At 35.2% G+C, this 15,846-nt stretch overlaps 1 protein-coding gene across 9 annotated transcripts in view; it reads left to right on the forward strand.

Moving 5' to 3' along the window:
* The window catches only part of NAALADL2 (N-acetylated alpha-linked acidic dipeptidase like 2), a 1,546,126-nt gene that overhangs the window by 226,078 nt on the left and 1,304,202 nt on the right, over positions 1 to 15,846 (forward strand). For all 9 annotated transcript variants that reach the window (XM_074190946.1, XM_074190945.1, XM_074190943.1 and 6 more), the window contains one exon: positions 13,585 to 13,714. The gene's annotated coding sequence lies outside the window, so the exon portion shown is untranslated. The remainder of the gene's footprint in view (positions 1 to 13,584; positions 13,715 to 15,846) is intronic.

Below are 15,846 nucleotides of genomic sequence, written 5' to 3' on the forward strand. Positions count from 1 at the left end.
AAGGTTCATAGTCCTCTGGTGACAAGAAAACTTGGAAAAGAGGAGATGCAGTTATACTTACAGACTTGGCTGACTCCAGATGTCTTCCTTGAACACAGGAGCATCTGAGTCAATCTTTAACAACTGCTTTTGATCAGATTTTTTCCCCCCGAAAGATACCATGGTTCTTGTAGTTAGATTTTGTAGACTTTTGTAACCCATGAAATATTTCAAAGAAGATGGTTTCATCTCCATGTTGTTTAGAGAATCTGCCATAATGTTTTCTTTATTCTTCAAATAAGGAAAAGACATCACCGCACATTTATTAAATACCTGCTGTATGTTAGACACTTTAGAGTTACAGTGATGAGTTCCTCTTCTCAAAGAAATTGCATTCTAATTCTAATTACATAGGATCCTAGTTCTAGAGCTGGAACCCACTTTAATAGTCCTCTAGTCCAACCCCCACTCATTATATATTGGAAAACTGAGACTGAGAGTGAGGTAGTGACTTTCCCAAGGTAACACAGAGAGCGTCAAAGGTGAGATTTGAACCCACATCATTGAACTCCAAATTCTTTTTTTCTTTACACCATACTCTGCTATTTTCTTTGATTTATTAAATTATTATTTTTTTATTTTTGCAAGGAAATGGTGTTAAGTGATTTGCCCAAACTCACACAGCTAGGTAATTATTAAATATCTGAGGCAGGATTTGAACTCAGGTCCTCCTGACTCCAGGGCCAGTACTCTATTCACTGTGCTACCTAGCTGCCCCTTCTTTGATTTTAAAAAAAATCTTTGAGGTTGATAATGAAAGTATCACTGATATAAATGTGAGAAATCTAAGAATCAAGGCATTTACATTAATTTCTCAAGGTAATGTGACTTGTATGATGTAGTGCTTAGTTTCATTGACTGGAATTAGGAGAACATGGGTTTAAATCCTACACCAACTCTTTGCAAGTCGTTAAACTTGTGTAAGTCATTAAAGATCTCTGTGCTTATTCCCTGACTGGTAAAATGAGGGTGATAGATTTGATGGCATTTAACCTTTGCTACCTTAGAACTATAGTCTAGGTGGGAGAATAAGGATTGTGTCTGAACTCATGTCCAAGGCTCTAGTAAGTATACCATGCAACATAACATGAGGTGCCATTTACATTAGAAATTCCTTACCATACAAGGTGAATGATATAGAAGGTACTTGTGTCAGGAGGCTTCACCTATGGTTTTCTGTTAGCAGCAGGATCAATAACTTTTATCAGTGATAACAAATATATATATATATATATGTATGTATATATATATATATATATATGCATGATAGCAAAGAAATACTTCAATCATAGTCTTGGAGTGAGATATTATTGGTCTCCCATTTATAACTGTTCTAGCTTGGTGTAAGACCTCCTAGGGCTTGTAAACCAATGCATGAGCCTTTTGGAGTGAGATGTGGACACCAGAATGTAAGGCACCACCAGAAGGTAGTTAAAGTACAGACTGCCTATCTATCACTGTCTCTTTCATTTGTTGCCAATGCAGAGAAGGACATGTTTCACAGAAAATTTAAGTGATTTGCCCAAAAGCACCGAGCCAATGTATGTCAGAAATATCTTTAATTGGCCATTGTCTTAGGTTTTCAAAAAGGTTCAGAATGATATTACTTTAGGGTCAAAGTACAGTGTGCCCAACTGTGACTTATCAGACTAAGACAAGCTCAGTAGGTGTTGTTTACCACAGATTGGCACAATTTGTCCTTGTGAACATTTGGAGTAGAGATGTCTCTAAATTTTCAGATCTCATATTTCTTTTGAGATATCACAATCCTGCTTTGCCCATATAGCACAGTGTCTTTTTTGATATAGGCATACCATGCTGGGAAGTCCTGTGCCAGTGTCTCCCATCTCTCACAGCTGATTCCAAAATTCTTCAGAGACCTTGAAAATGTTATCATATCACTACTTCTGATTTCTGAGTAAAAACTAGTTTTAGGTGAGTTCTTCCTAAGATAGTCTTTTAGGCAAATGAATATGTGGCATTTGAACAATGTGGCTGGCTTATCAGAGTTGTGCTCTCTCAGGAGTGTTTGAGTGTTTGGCAGTTCAACTCTAAACAGGACCTTGGCTTTTGGTACCTTATCTTGCCAGATAATCTTCAGAGATTCTGTAAGATAATTCAAATCATAGCAATTCAGTTCCCTATAGCACTAGTTTACTATCCAAGTTTCACAAACATACAACTAAGAGTCACAGGATGGTTCTATAGACCTTCAGTTTGGTAGGCAGTTTAATTCTTCTACTTTTCTACACTTTCCTTTGGAGTTTTCCAGCTACTGAGATAGCTATGGCATCTCTTAAAGTATACTGCCAAGGTAAGTGAACTTAATTACAACATTCAAGATTTCTCTCTTTTCTGTGATTGTTCCATGTATGGATGGTGTGGTGCTAGTTGATGACCTCTGTTTTCTGAGTATTGATTATTTAAGGTCAAAATTAGCACAAGTGATAGGTAAGCAATCTATAATCTGTTGCATTTCAGCCTCAGAGACTGTATTGAATTTATAGCTAATTGCGAATAAAAAAGTCATGCACCAATTCTCCCTCCATTTTAGTATTGGCTTGTAGCCTTTTCAAGTTAAATGATTTTTCCATTAGTGTGGTAACTGACTTTGATGCCATTTTTGTTCTCATTGAAGGTGTTAGATAAGGTAATTATATCATGCTAAAAAAAACCTGGGACCAAGCCTACAATTCTGTTTCACTCCTCTAGTGACTGGGGAATCTATGAGGTTCATCCATTATCCAGGAAATATGAAAAAAATACAATCATAGAAATGGTATACAATGCTAATGAACTTCTCTAGTCAACCAGATTTTGCCATGATCTTCCGGAAGTCCTCATGACTGATAGGTATCATATCTAACATTACTAAATATCAACCCTGAGTTAAATAAGAGTAGCAAAAAAAGGCCAGTTTACTGAAGTTGGAAATGGACACACATTTTTCTGGATTGCCCTTAAAACTAAGGGTAGGTTTTGAAATCAAAACTAATCTAGATAACGAGTTTGTATGCCTTCCTCAAGAAAATGCAATTGCCACTTGCAGAAAAGTACCAAACCATCCACCAATGTGGAGCACCCCTCATGACCAACCTAGGAGGTGAGCAGTGTGGTCCTTAATAGGCTAATCAAACACCCCAAAAATTGTAGAACCCCATTGCTTTTTCATTTCAATAAGAATAGGAAGCTATGGCCTGGACTGCTATTGTGCAGGGTTGTGTCTCCAACTGCCATGTATCCAAACCTGCTGCTTCATCACTTGCCCATTGACAGAGGACTTTGAGGAAGGTAAAATATGGTAAAACTTATGAGTGTTGCCTTTCAATTTCTGTGTAAATTGGATTTAAGTGAGGCAGAGTTGTGCAAAATTCTGAGCCTCACTCCCTTCTGCAGAGTCATTGGAGTGCAAGTGGCAAGACAAAAGTCAAGACAACTGGCAATGGCTTGGAATATAGTGGATGACTTGGCATCTTCAGTGTCTAAACAAGCTCTCAGCACCACAGAGCCTCTTCAGCCCCCTTCATGGCTGTTGGAGCAAATTGTTCTCATCTGCCCATTCTGTTGAGGGAAGTCTTCACATGGTTGGAGTAGATGTCCCCTAACTCATCAAAGAGTTTGAGAAGTCTTAATTGTCCTCACCCTGGTTTAGCATGTCTGCTGGAACAGTTGACTGGAATTCACTTTCACTTACTGTGCATTTTACAGCTTCTTGGAGTCATAGATGAGAGTTGACTGACAGATGAATATGAAAGGTGCATAGCAGTCTGGAAAAGGGCTCAGCAGCCCTCTCTCTCTCTCTCTCTCTCTCTCTCTCTGTCTCTCTCTCTCTGTCTCTCTCTCTCTCTCTCTCTCTCTCTCTCTCTCTCTCACACACACACACACACACACACACACACACACACACACACACATACACACTAGAGGTACTAGTCTTCTTTGAACACCCCATCAAAGGCATACTCTGTAGATGGTTCTCTATCACAGTGTCAAATTCTCAACATCTCTGGTATCTTTCTTTTCTCTCTGATATTCCCCCTTATTCCTCTGTCTCCTCTTTTTCCTTCCCTCCCCTTTGCTCTCCTCTAACTCCTTTCTTCCTCTCTTCCCCTCTCCTCTTCCTTCCCTACAAACATATATAGTAACTAAACAACTACACATTTTAAGAATAAAAATTTTAATATTATTTAGTTTCTACTTAAATTTCCACTAAATAATATTTAACTTCTTATTCTTTAAAAGTGTCTGATCACTTAGTTGCTTAATTTAATGATGCCATAATTAACTGTCTTACTTTCACATAAAAAAACTTTTAAAACCCTAATATATATAGTTGGAGGAATTACATTGCATTTTTCTTAAAAATAAACTAGCAGAAATGCCCATTTAATTAGAAATATTGTAAATTATTTGCATAGGATTTATTTCCAAAATAAAATGTAAAAAAAGCATGAATGGTTCCTGTGCCTGTGAATCAGCGTTAGGTTTTGGTATTAGAAAATTCATGATCATTTGTAAGCTCCTTGAAATGGGATTTTGATTTATTTCTTATTAGGTGGACAGAGACCTGTCTCCTCCATATACTTATACAGTGTGCTGGGAGCGAGTATCATGTCAGTGTGATAAATGGTCTTCACTGTTTATCAGGTTTTTGTTATTAACTTGTGCAAATATGCTTAATGATAGTAAATCAAGGTCTTTTGGAGTAGGGCAGCAGCAATGTGGGTGTGATGGCAGATTCACTATGGCCACAGTGAAATCACTGCTCCCTGAATACCAATAAAAGGAATATCTCCACTCTTGACATGAGAAAATCGAGGACCAGAAAATATGAAGGTGCCAAGAAAAACCTACTACAGACACCTTCCATCAGGTACAAAAGGTCCATGGAATTCTCACCAACCTGACTCAAGGGGTACCATGTGTTTGTCATCTGCAGGTCCAATTAAGAGACTTATGGTCATTGTGACATGTCCACTTCCACCAAGGCCTTTCTCTATTCTAGTGTGACAAATAATTCTGCTCAGCTTGTAAGTGGTGACAGCTGAGACGTTTTTGCTTAGATGCTTTGACAGTGCCTGTATTAAACAGCCAGAGCCATACACTCCATTAAGTTTTTGTAAAATGAACTGCCTGCTACTTTTGGGTACCTTGAGATTGGCAGCTGTTTGAACTAATCCTCTCCATTTGCCAGATTTCTTGATTGAGTGACTTCTTGCTTCCTACAGGTCATAGATCTTGGGATTTCTAGGAGAGTGGAGAGAGATGACTGCATATTAGGTGGAAGAGAAGAGTAAAAATTCAATTCCATATAAATTCCTTGGCTATTCCTTATAGTAGGGAACAAAATAAGGTGGAAATAGGAGAAATGGACTTTTGAGATACTATTTCTACCTCTCACCCTATTTATGATAATTAAATCAATATTAACATTTCTTCTAGAAGGGTATGTCAGGGATGTTGGAGGACATCCATACCCAGTGGACCTATTCATTCATCAGCCCTTTTGACCTTTCAGACAAAAGTCTCCTTTTCTAGCCATCTCTATACATGATGGCTTGTATTAGTATGGAAGCTCCTTGGGGGTAGGAACTGTTTTACTTTTTTCTAGTGTGTCCCCAGAACACAGGACCTGGCTCATAGTAAGTGATTAATAAATGAATGTTCATTCAATCACCATTCATTCATTCATTTATTCTTTTATTCATTCTTCTATCTAGTTCTCTTCTTTTTTATTATGGTGTTTAAATAAATCCTAGGCTTGCTACAAATTAAGACCTTGATATTTTATAAACTAATGAATATATTAAATGCATATTTAATTGGTATAGACATTGCATTAATTAATTGTACATTTAATATTTGCCAGTATAAAAAGGTAGCATGATTTTTTACAATTAAAGAATTTTGAGATGTTATGTCATCTATAGGCTCTCCAGAAACATTTTTATAGGACAATTAGAATAATAGCAGATCAGATGATAGAAAATATATGTTCCTTGTTCTGTTTTCATATGGTTTTGACCTCTGTGGATAAATCTTTCTACAACACATCTCAAAATTCTTTGTGCAGTTTTAAACTTTAACAAATTAAAGTTGCACTAAGACTTTTGGGACACTTAGTATGACTTTTTTGTTTCTCCCATTTTGGAGAGTCAGCATTTGGAATGGTGATACATATAAAAGTATAAATACATGGATGGATGTGTTTGTACTTATATAAATACTTATCTGTGTATGTGTATATACTCAAAATTATGCTTCTCCCATATTTATTCAAGGGGAATTTTGAAACTTAATTCTGTCTGATAAAAGTAAGATTATAATAAAGTTTATTTGTGGAACTCAAAAGGCTTTATTGGGGTCAGTATTTATAGTATAAAATGTGTTATTTGTTAGCTTGTGAAAGAGAGCTAACTTCTGATGTGCATTTTTGGAGGGGGACAGGGTGAAGCAATTAGGATTAAATGACTTCGAGGGTCACAGCTGGTTTGTTGTCAAGTGTCTGAGGTAGAATGTGAATTCAGGTTCTTCTGATTCAAGAGCTGATGTTCTATCTGCTGAATCACCTATCTGTCTGTTTTGGAACAATTTTCAACACCAAATTATATTTACTAATTTTTTGATAAAGGTCAAAATTTTTTTACCATTTCCCTGTGTGCTATACAGTAAGGGTTAAATGTGGGCTCCTTGAATGTACTTTGTCAATAATTTCTTTTGGTGATAGCAAGGTTGATTATTGTCTTGAAAAACTCCTTGATTGTCTGAACAAACCTTAAGTACTTCTGTTTCTATGAAAAAATGAGACATCTAGATGGCATAGTGAAAAGAGTTCTGATCCCACAGTCAGGAAATTCAAATCTTGCTTCATATATTTACCAGCTGTTTGACCCTTGTCAAATCACACAACATTTGTCTATCTTCTTTGCCTTATCCATCCATCCAATATCCATTCATCCATCCATCCATCCATCCATCCATCCATCCATCCATCCATTCATCCATCCAACTAACTCCCTCTCTCCCCCTCCTCCCTGACATGTAACTATCAGCATTGTTGTAAAGATCAAACAAGTTAGTATTTGTAAAGTGCTCTGTAAAATCTTTAAGAGTCATAAAAATTTCAACTAATTTTGTATGATATAATAATATCCACACAACTAAACTATTTGTATACTTTTTTCTCAATATATTATTATTTAAGTTCATGTTGGTATCATCCAACCAGGCCCAGTAGATTCCAATCCTGTGTCTTAGAAGATTTTTTGGTTTGTTTGTTTTGTTTGCTCCATATGGAGGCAAATCATTTTTAATTATATTGGACCAATCCAATAGCATATAAATATTAATCAGCAAAAGGCAAGATTAAGCTCAGGTCCTCTGATTTTAAATTTTATATGCTTTTCACTCTACCCAGATGGAACAACTGAGGTCCAGAGAGGTTGAGACTTGTGCAAGTTAGAGATAGAATCTGAACCTGTCTTCTGAGTCTCATACCTAGAGCCTTTTTCAAGTTTCTACCATCATTTATCATTGAGTCTGGTCATTTCTTTTATTCTCATGGCAGAAATGTCAAAAATATCATGCTTACATATCCTTTCTTTCTTGATGTTTTAATTTTCATATTATCACTCATTCTTTCTTGCAATCTTTGTGTGAAAGTCTTCCCTACATTTGGGTTGGTTATTGATTGGCTGTCATAAGATTACATATTCAGGAATTGTCCATGGAAAAGTGATGTATTTACTTTATTAATTGTTTTGAATTAAACATTTATTGGTCATACCCCAAATAAAATCCAATAATATATACATTTAGCTAATTAATGCTTATACAAAGATTATTTCTATCATATTTGAACCCATTTTAACATGATCCAAAAAAATGAATTTTTAGATGAAATGATATCTATAACTATCTTAGAGAGATGGGACCTGGGCTTCATTAATATTGGATAATGTTTTATTAGCCTACTTCCTAAATCTGATATGGTCCACTTATGATTCTGACAGTATACATTGTTGACAGATTTGCATATGTGACAATTGTTTGAAATGTTTTCTTCTCAATAAACTTTGATTTCAGTTTACCAGTAAGTCTTTTGATGTTCCTAGACATAGCTTTTGCACAGATACATTTGTACAGTATGTATATCATTTTGAGGAGACTAAGGTATTTGTAAAATATCATTTCCATCCATTTGATTCATTTTAATCTACAGTATCAAACTAGAAGTCTTTAGGTTCTATTTTTCTTTGGTGTATATTAATAATTTTAAGCTTATTGACTTCAAATGTTATTTTTCTATCACTTATTTCTTAAGATAACTTTTTTTTAGGTTTTTTGCAAGGCAATGAGGTTAAGTGGCTTGCCCAAAGCCACACAGCTAGTTAATTATTAAGTGTCTGAGGTCGAATTTGAACTCAGGTATTCCTGACTCCAGGGCTGGTGCTCTATCCACTGGGCCACCTAGCTGCCCCAATACATAACTTTTTAATGTGTTTTTCAAGATAGCTATATAACTGGATGCTATTCTTGGATCTTACTTGATTAAATAGATGTTTCGGCATTTTGTTTTAGTTTGAAACCTATGCCATGTTGTATTTAGGAGAAATGGTGATGTTGATGGTGATGATAATTATGAAAGTATAATCTTTAATTTATAATAGTAAATTTTAAGACTATGAATATGAGTGATTTTATGTTTCTAAGGTTTGAAATGATCTCTGATACTGATGGGTCAATAAGGAAAAATAGTGATGAAAGTAGCTTGATACCTCTCCCTTGTTCCATCCCTCTTTAAAGAAGTTAAGAAACTCCTTTAGATTAAGTGATTCTTCCTGAAATTTAGGTATTTGGCTTTTGTTTTTCTCTTTGTTTTTGTTTTTCTCTTTGTTTTTTTTCTTTTGACTCCTTGTCCCATATTTTTAAGAAAACTGGGGATGTGATTAACATTCTTCAGGGTGTTTTAAAGGAATTTTTGGAATTGTGCCTTGGGTTTGATTTAAAACACCCATAAGATCCCAAGCCCCATTTTGAACCAATTTTGATATTTATCAGTAGATGTTATTGAAGATGAGGCAAACCCTTTGAAGAGGGCAAATAAGTAAAAAACTCTTTCTAGGGTTGAGTATTAATCTCGATAGAAGATGCAGAAATTATTTTCAACCTAGAAAATATTGCATTCAGTAATAACCCATTCACCTTCTTTATAGTATTCTTCAGGCTTAATTTAAAAAAAAAGAACCTTTCTGATCCATTGTTACTGTAATGCCTCTTAGGGAACTTATCTTACAATGATGAAATAAAATTGGGTTTCCATTGTTATAAACAAATCTTCAGCAAATGTCAGATTTTTCTATAGAGGTGAACAATCAAGTCACATTCTTTTCTTTGAAACACCTGTGTCTCCAGGAAGAGAATAAAATAAACTGCAAGTGATGTGTAAGGAATCTTTTGTTAATTCAGTCCTAGATGCTATTATTGGCTGATAATGATACCAGAACTCGCATAGGATAGTGAGAGCCCATATCATATGCTGACTGGATGAAGGGACCTAGGGATGGTTATCCTAGAGAGGAGAAAAAACAGGTTAACTGTGTTCAAATATTTTAAATACAAACCTTCTATCCATGGTGCCTGGCTAACTGGTAATAATTGTGAAAGCACTACCAACCTGGCTTTATGTTGTGCTTTAAAGTTTTCATAATACTTTACAAATATTACATCATTTTTAACTTTGAACCATTCTGTGAGTTTGATTCTCCTAATATTAGTATTTCCAATTTACAGCTAAGGAAACAGACTGAGAAATTTAAAGACATGTTCATGATTACACAGCTAATAAGGTTGGATTTGAACTATGGTTTTCCTTACTCTGAGTCAGTATTCTTTCTTTTTTACTGTTGAATTAAAAAAATTAATCAAATTCTTTAGTCACTTGCTTTCCTAGCCCAAGAATTAATCATCTAGTGCTCTATATTTTAAAAGTCCTATTGACATCTAGGAGATCACAGCTGCATTAGCATTTTGGAATATCCCTTTATTTATTTAAGACTTAAATTTCACTTGTGTCAAAAGTTTAATAACATAATTTGAGTAACATATGCAATGTGAAGGAATTATTCCCCATTTGACAAATACTTCATTTACTCTCCTGTCCCTTGATGTCAATCACCAAGTATTTTTAGAGTCTGCCCTTGATAGAGATCTCAATGGTGAATGTTTCATCAAAATTACACAATGTTTTGTTATAGTCATACTAGATGAAGAAATGGAGAGTAGTGTGCAAAGAGCTGATTTTGAAGTCAGCAGACAGTTCATCCTTGTCAGATTTCTACATCTGGGTCACAATGCTAGTGTGGCCATGGGTAAATGTCTTAACTTCTCGGTGTTTAAATAGCCCTTCAAGACTGTAAGCTATCAGAGAATTTTTATCCCAAACAGTAGATGGACTGTCCACACTAGGGGTTCCCCACATTAAAGCAATCAAAGATCGAGATTTAAAAATCATGTATGGGAAATATGACAGCATTCATATCACTCTTTTGAGCCAAAGTGTTTTCTCCAAATATTTGGCTGATACTGAGAAAATTGGAAGGAGGAATGAAACTATAATCAGATTATGCTTAAGAGTTTGTGAATCCTTTTGTGGGATTGTGTTTCTAGAATGTGTCACTGTATTATAAGTAGCATGAGTCCCTTCTCCTCCCAAGAAGGAAAATGAATTGTTTTGATGATGGTAATGGTTTACCCCTCAGGTTTACCCATCAGGCATGGATTTCCTTACGTTGTTCATCTCAAACCAACCCAGATGAAGTTAAAACCCAGGTTTAACTGTAGAAATTCAGAGAACTGTTCAGTGTCTCCCATAACTTTTTGAATAATCACTTCTGAGAAATTCATCAAGACTCAAGTTACGAGTTTTCATACCCAGAATCTGGTTGGGATCTGATGAAATTATGGAACCTAGGATAGCACCTGTGAGCAGAACCATTTGGCAACTTGGGAATAATGCTTCTTGCCCCTGAGTGGATGAAGTTTCTGTTCTCCCTACTGGAGGAAAAAAAAAAAACATCTGTTTCCTGAAATGAACACCTGGTTTGGATTTTGGTGTAAAAAAATGGGTAGAAAATATGCATATATGTATTTTGGAAACTTTCTACACCTCTCTTCTAGAGAAGAGAGGCAGTGTTGCCTAACTGATAGAAGGATTGACTTTAGAATATAGTTCATCTTTGTTCAGCTTATGTCTTTGACTCATGGAAGCTTAGTTACTTAGTCATCTCATAGTTTCATAGGTAACTCCCTTAGAATATACATTGCAAAGGAATCATTCCACACAGATGGATGGATATTCCCTACAAAGAATTATCTACACTGATATAGTTTCACATACACAAATATATTTAGCACTGCATTATATATTGCTTAATATCTGTCTATGTATACACACTTACATGAATGGTCACACACATACACATGTGAATAGAGGCAGACACCAAGAGACCAAGACCTGAATGATGTTGTTTATATTTTGTTTTAGATCTAGGGTTTAATCTGGCTGGGGAAGTCCTGCAGTGGGAACTTGTTCTATGATTTCTCATGAGCAACTCATCTATAATTTCTAGTCACAGGCAAAAGCTGCTACCTGCAAACACTCAAAGGTTTAATGGTTTACCACTAGGCTGTGTCAGTAATGAGCCTTGAATCTAGGTCTTTTCAACTCCAAGGTTTGCTCTTTATTCACTGTGTGACCTTAACAATCCCCCCCCCCCCGCCTCCTGACATCTTGTATATTAGCAAAGGATCAGAGACTCAGAATTGGAAGCCCCTCAGTGGTCATCTTCTGCTTCTACCTTATTTCATAAATGAGATTTTGAAGTCCAAAGATTTTAAAGAGTTTATCCAATATACTTGGTAATATGTGTTAGAATTAGAATTTGAACTCCAAAGACTATATCTATTTATCTCTTTACACATCTTCCAACTCCTTTTTTCATTCATTTTGCACATATACACATTCATATTTATATAAATATATATATAAATGTATACGATATATGTCTTTTCACATATAGTCCTATACACATTTCTCTATATACCATACATATTGACTTATACTATATGTCTCTACACATATATAGACATAATATGTCTGTACACATATAAACATGTGTATACACAGGAAAAGGTAAAAGATTTAAAACATTGTTTACTTTATCCATTTTAGGTTCCCTTGGTTAAATACTTGTCTGGTTGTAAGCATGCTATGTTGGAAAACTACTGAATTCTCTCCCTTTCTGTCTGTCTGTGTCTCTCTCTCCCCCCCTTTCTCTCTCTCTCTCTCTCTCTCTCTCTCTGTCTCTCTCTCTCTCACACACACATTTTCCATGTATTTTTATTTAATGTCTAAATAAATTTGAATAACATAATATGATCCATACTCTCATTTCTATTAACTGTACATGTTTCCCTTGCCCAGAGCTCCTATGTTCTCTCTCAAGGAAAAAAAAAATAAGAAAAAAAAGACAAAGCCTAGAATAGGATATTCATTTAGGAACAACCTAGTCATAAGTCTATTAGAAAAAAAGAAAGAAAAGAAAACTTCTTGGCAACAAGGAAGGGTGTGGGCGTTGGGCAGACAAAGCATCTATGCAGTTTAATGTAAGAGAATGTGGTAGCAGAGATGGACAAAGAAGACAAAAGGCAATTGTTCATCATTGGGAGGAATCTGGGAATCATACAGGAAGGAACTGAGCCCATCCATCTTGTTTCTGGCAGCAGGAAAGAAACCTAGCCATGTATAAATAGCAAAATTGAACTTGGTCCAAAGGAGATCATCCTAAAATTGCTAATGAGAGCAGCACCAGTGCTGTCTTAGGACTTTGGCTAGTTTTTTCACTCATGTTAGATTTCATCCAGACCTGCTATTTCTTAGGGATTTAACCTGAAACAGAAATCCATTGGTCTCTATGGAATACTGTTATATTTAAAAAGATACTTGAATCAGCGCTTACTTGGACAACACATTTTATAAGCCAAGCAGGGAAGGGCCTGTTTTCTTTATTTCAATTAGTCTTGGTTTCTTTATTAGCTCCATTTAGCTTGATTAAATTCTGGCTTGCTAAAGTCTTTATTGTTTACTTTATGAGAAGAGTCTATATTCTGTCAGAAGGGAATGGATTAGCATGACCTTTTAGGAAGATTCTAACTAGCTGTTTATCTCTTTGTAGAAGTCCAATAGAAAGTAAGTCTCTTACGTAAGAATAAGAAGTGGTTTAAATAAAAAAAAGGGGATTCTTCATTTAATGGAATGGACTACCTAAGGAGGAGATATATTTTTCTCATTGGATAGATTTCTTTTAAGAAAACAATTGGTATTCACCCACCGTGATTATCTAACGTTGGCTCTTGAGGATATGACCAATGATTTCTTGGAGGTGATACCAGCCCCCGACTTGGACTTGTGTCTCCTGTTTCTAAAATTGTTCCATAGTTTTTTTTAATTGTGTTTTGTTCATGAATTGCTTTTTTTTCTTATAGAGAAAATTGACAACAACAACAAAAGCATAATCTCAGAGTTTGAAGGATCCTTTGGCACCAACCAACAGGTGGACAAGAATTCCCATTTACCACATCACCAGCAAGTGATTATCCAGCCTGGACTCCAAGGGTGAGAAATGCAATTATCTCAGAGTTGTCCATTCCACTTTGGGACTGATCTAAATGTTAGGAACATTTGTTTTGTTTATCATGAACCATAATATATTCTTCAGATATTTCTACCCATTGTTCCTGACCATAAAGTCTGAGGAGGCAGCTGGGTACAAAGAGAACTGGGCATAGAATCAGAAATACTTGTCTTCCTGAATTCAAATCTGACCTCAAATACTAGCTGTGTGACCCTGGGCAAGTCACTTGATCCTGTTTGCCTCAGTTTCCTCATCTGTAAAATGACCTGGAGGAAGAAGTGGCAGACCAATCTAATTGCTTTTCTAAGAAACCTAAATGACTGAAAGACTCAATTTTAGCAACAACAAAGTCTGAAGCTTGAAGAATAGGCATGAAATAAATGCTTAGTGCATGAATGAATAAATCAATGAATGAATTGAATGAATGAATGTCAGAGGCCATCTAGCAATGAACAATTATTTACTCTACAACATAAATTACAAAAGTTTAATTACATGTTGTATAAACACCTTTAATGAGTTTTCCCCAGGGGAAAAGTGCTTATTAATTGTAGAGAAATAATATTTAATAGAAAAAATAACAAACATGTGACAGCAGGAGCAACTGATTGGAACAGTGGATAGAGTTCTGGATCTGGAGTCAGGAAGACTTATTTAACTGATTTAAAATCTGGTTTGGGATATTTAGTAACTTTTTGACTTTATGCAAGTCATTTAACTTTTCTGCCTTAGTCCCCACATCAAAAATGTGAATCATGAAATCACCTAATCATTGGATTGTTGTGAGACTATGGATGTATGTCTGTTTGTGTGTGTGTGTGTGTGTGTGTGTGTGTATTGTTTGCAGTTATCATTATGGAGCAAAACAAAGGACTTGATTCAACAGTATTCATTTGTTTTTTCTTTCCCTTGTGGTCACTTCATTGATTAATTAAACATTTTACTACCAAACAAAAATAAAATCCAAATAGAATTTCCATTTATTCTAACCCAGAAGAGCTGGAAGAAAAGTAATGAAATATAGTGAACTTTGGACTCGAGACAAAAAGCCTGGGTTCTAGGCCTGGCTCTTTTCTTTCCTACTTGGATGACTTTGGAAAATCATAGTATTACTAAGCATCAATTATTTTCACTCTGTTTCAAAATGAAGACATCAGACTAGTTAATGTCCAAAGCCATTTTTCTACCTCTATAGTACAGTCTCAAGAAGCTGCAAGTCATCAGTACAATAATATGAGCTAAGTCGAGTGTGGTCTTCTTGAAGATAAGAACAATTTCCTTTTTGGCTGAGCCCGTTATCCAGCCCTTGGTAGATACTGAGTCAATGATTATCAAATTGATTTCCAAGTTTGGGTTTGGAGTGCGTGCTCCCCCTGAAAGATTCATTTCCAATATGGTATGAGCAGGGTTACTGTGAAGGTTGAGAAGCTTCCCATGTCCTTGAACCAAGTGTATTTTGTGAAACCATTTACCTCCATTGATGTAGAAAAATCAAGAGTTACTTCAAATGACCTTGAAACCACTGAAGAATGACAATTAGATTTAGGTATAAATTTCTGGTTGAATTCATGTTTGAAGGTGGAGCATGATTATAATCTGTCATTTATTAATTAAAATTGGAAGGAATCAAGTAGGTGCTCAGGTTCCCAGGAAATATGACAGATTTAAAAATATATCCACTCTGTTATCAATTCCTTCGAGCACTGATAAAATACTACCTGTGCTAGACCCAATAACCATCAGAGATTCAAAGATGGAAAGCAAATAGTCCCTACTCTCTAGCCACTTGCCTTACAGTGGAGTAACATTTTATATATAAACATAAAATAATATATAGAAATAGAATATAATGATATAAATAAATTATATAATATATTAATATAATATATATAATTATATACATACAAATCATACATATATTCTATATGTATATGTATACATATATTATATATGCATATGTATACATATATTATATATAATATATATATACACATTTCTATACACAAACAGGGGCACACACACACATAAATAGTGAAAAACTAATTTGAAGACAGCTGGCAGACATACTAGAAGGAAGGGATATCTTGAATCAGAAAGATTTGAGTTCAAATTT

This window comes from Macrotis lagotis, chromosome 6 (assembly GCF_037893015.1).
Source record: "Macrotis lagotis isolate mMagLag1 chromosome 6, bilby.v1.9.chrom.fasta, whole genome shotgun sequence".
NCBI classification, from domain to species: Eukaryota; Metazoa; Chordata; class Mammalia; order Peramelemorphia; family Peramelidae; genus Macrotis; species Macrotis lagotis.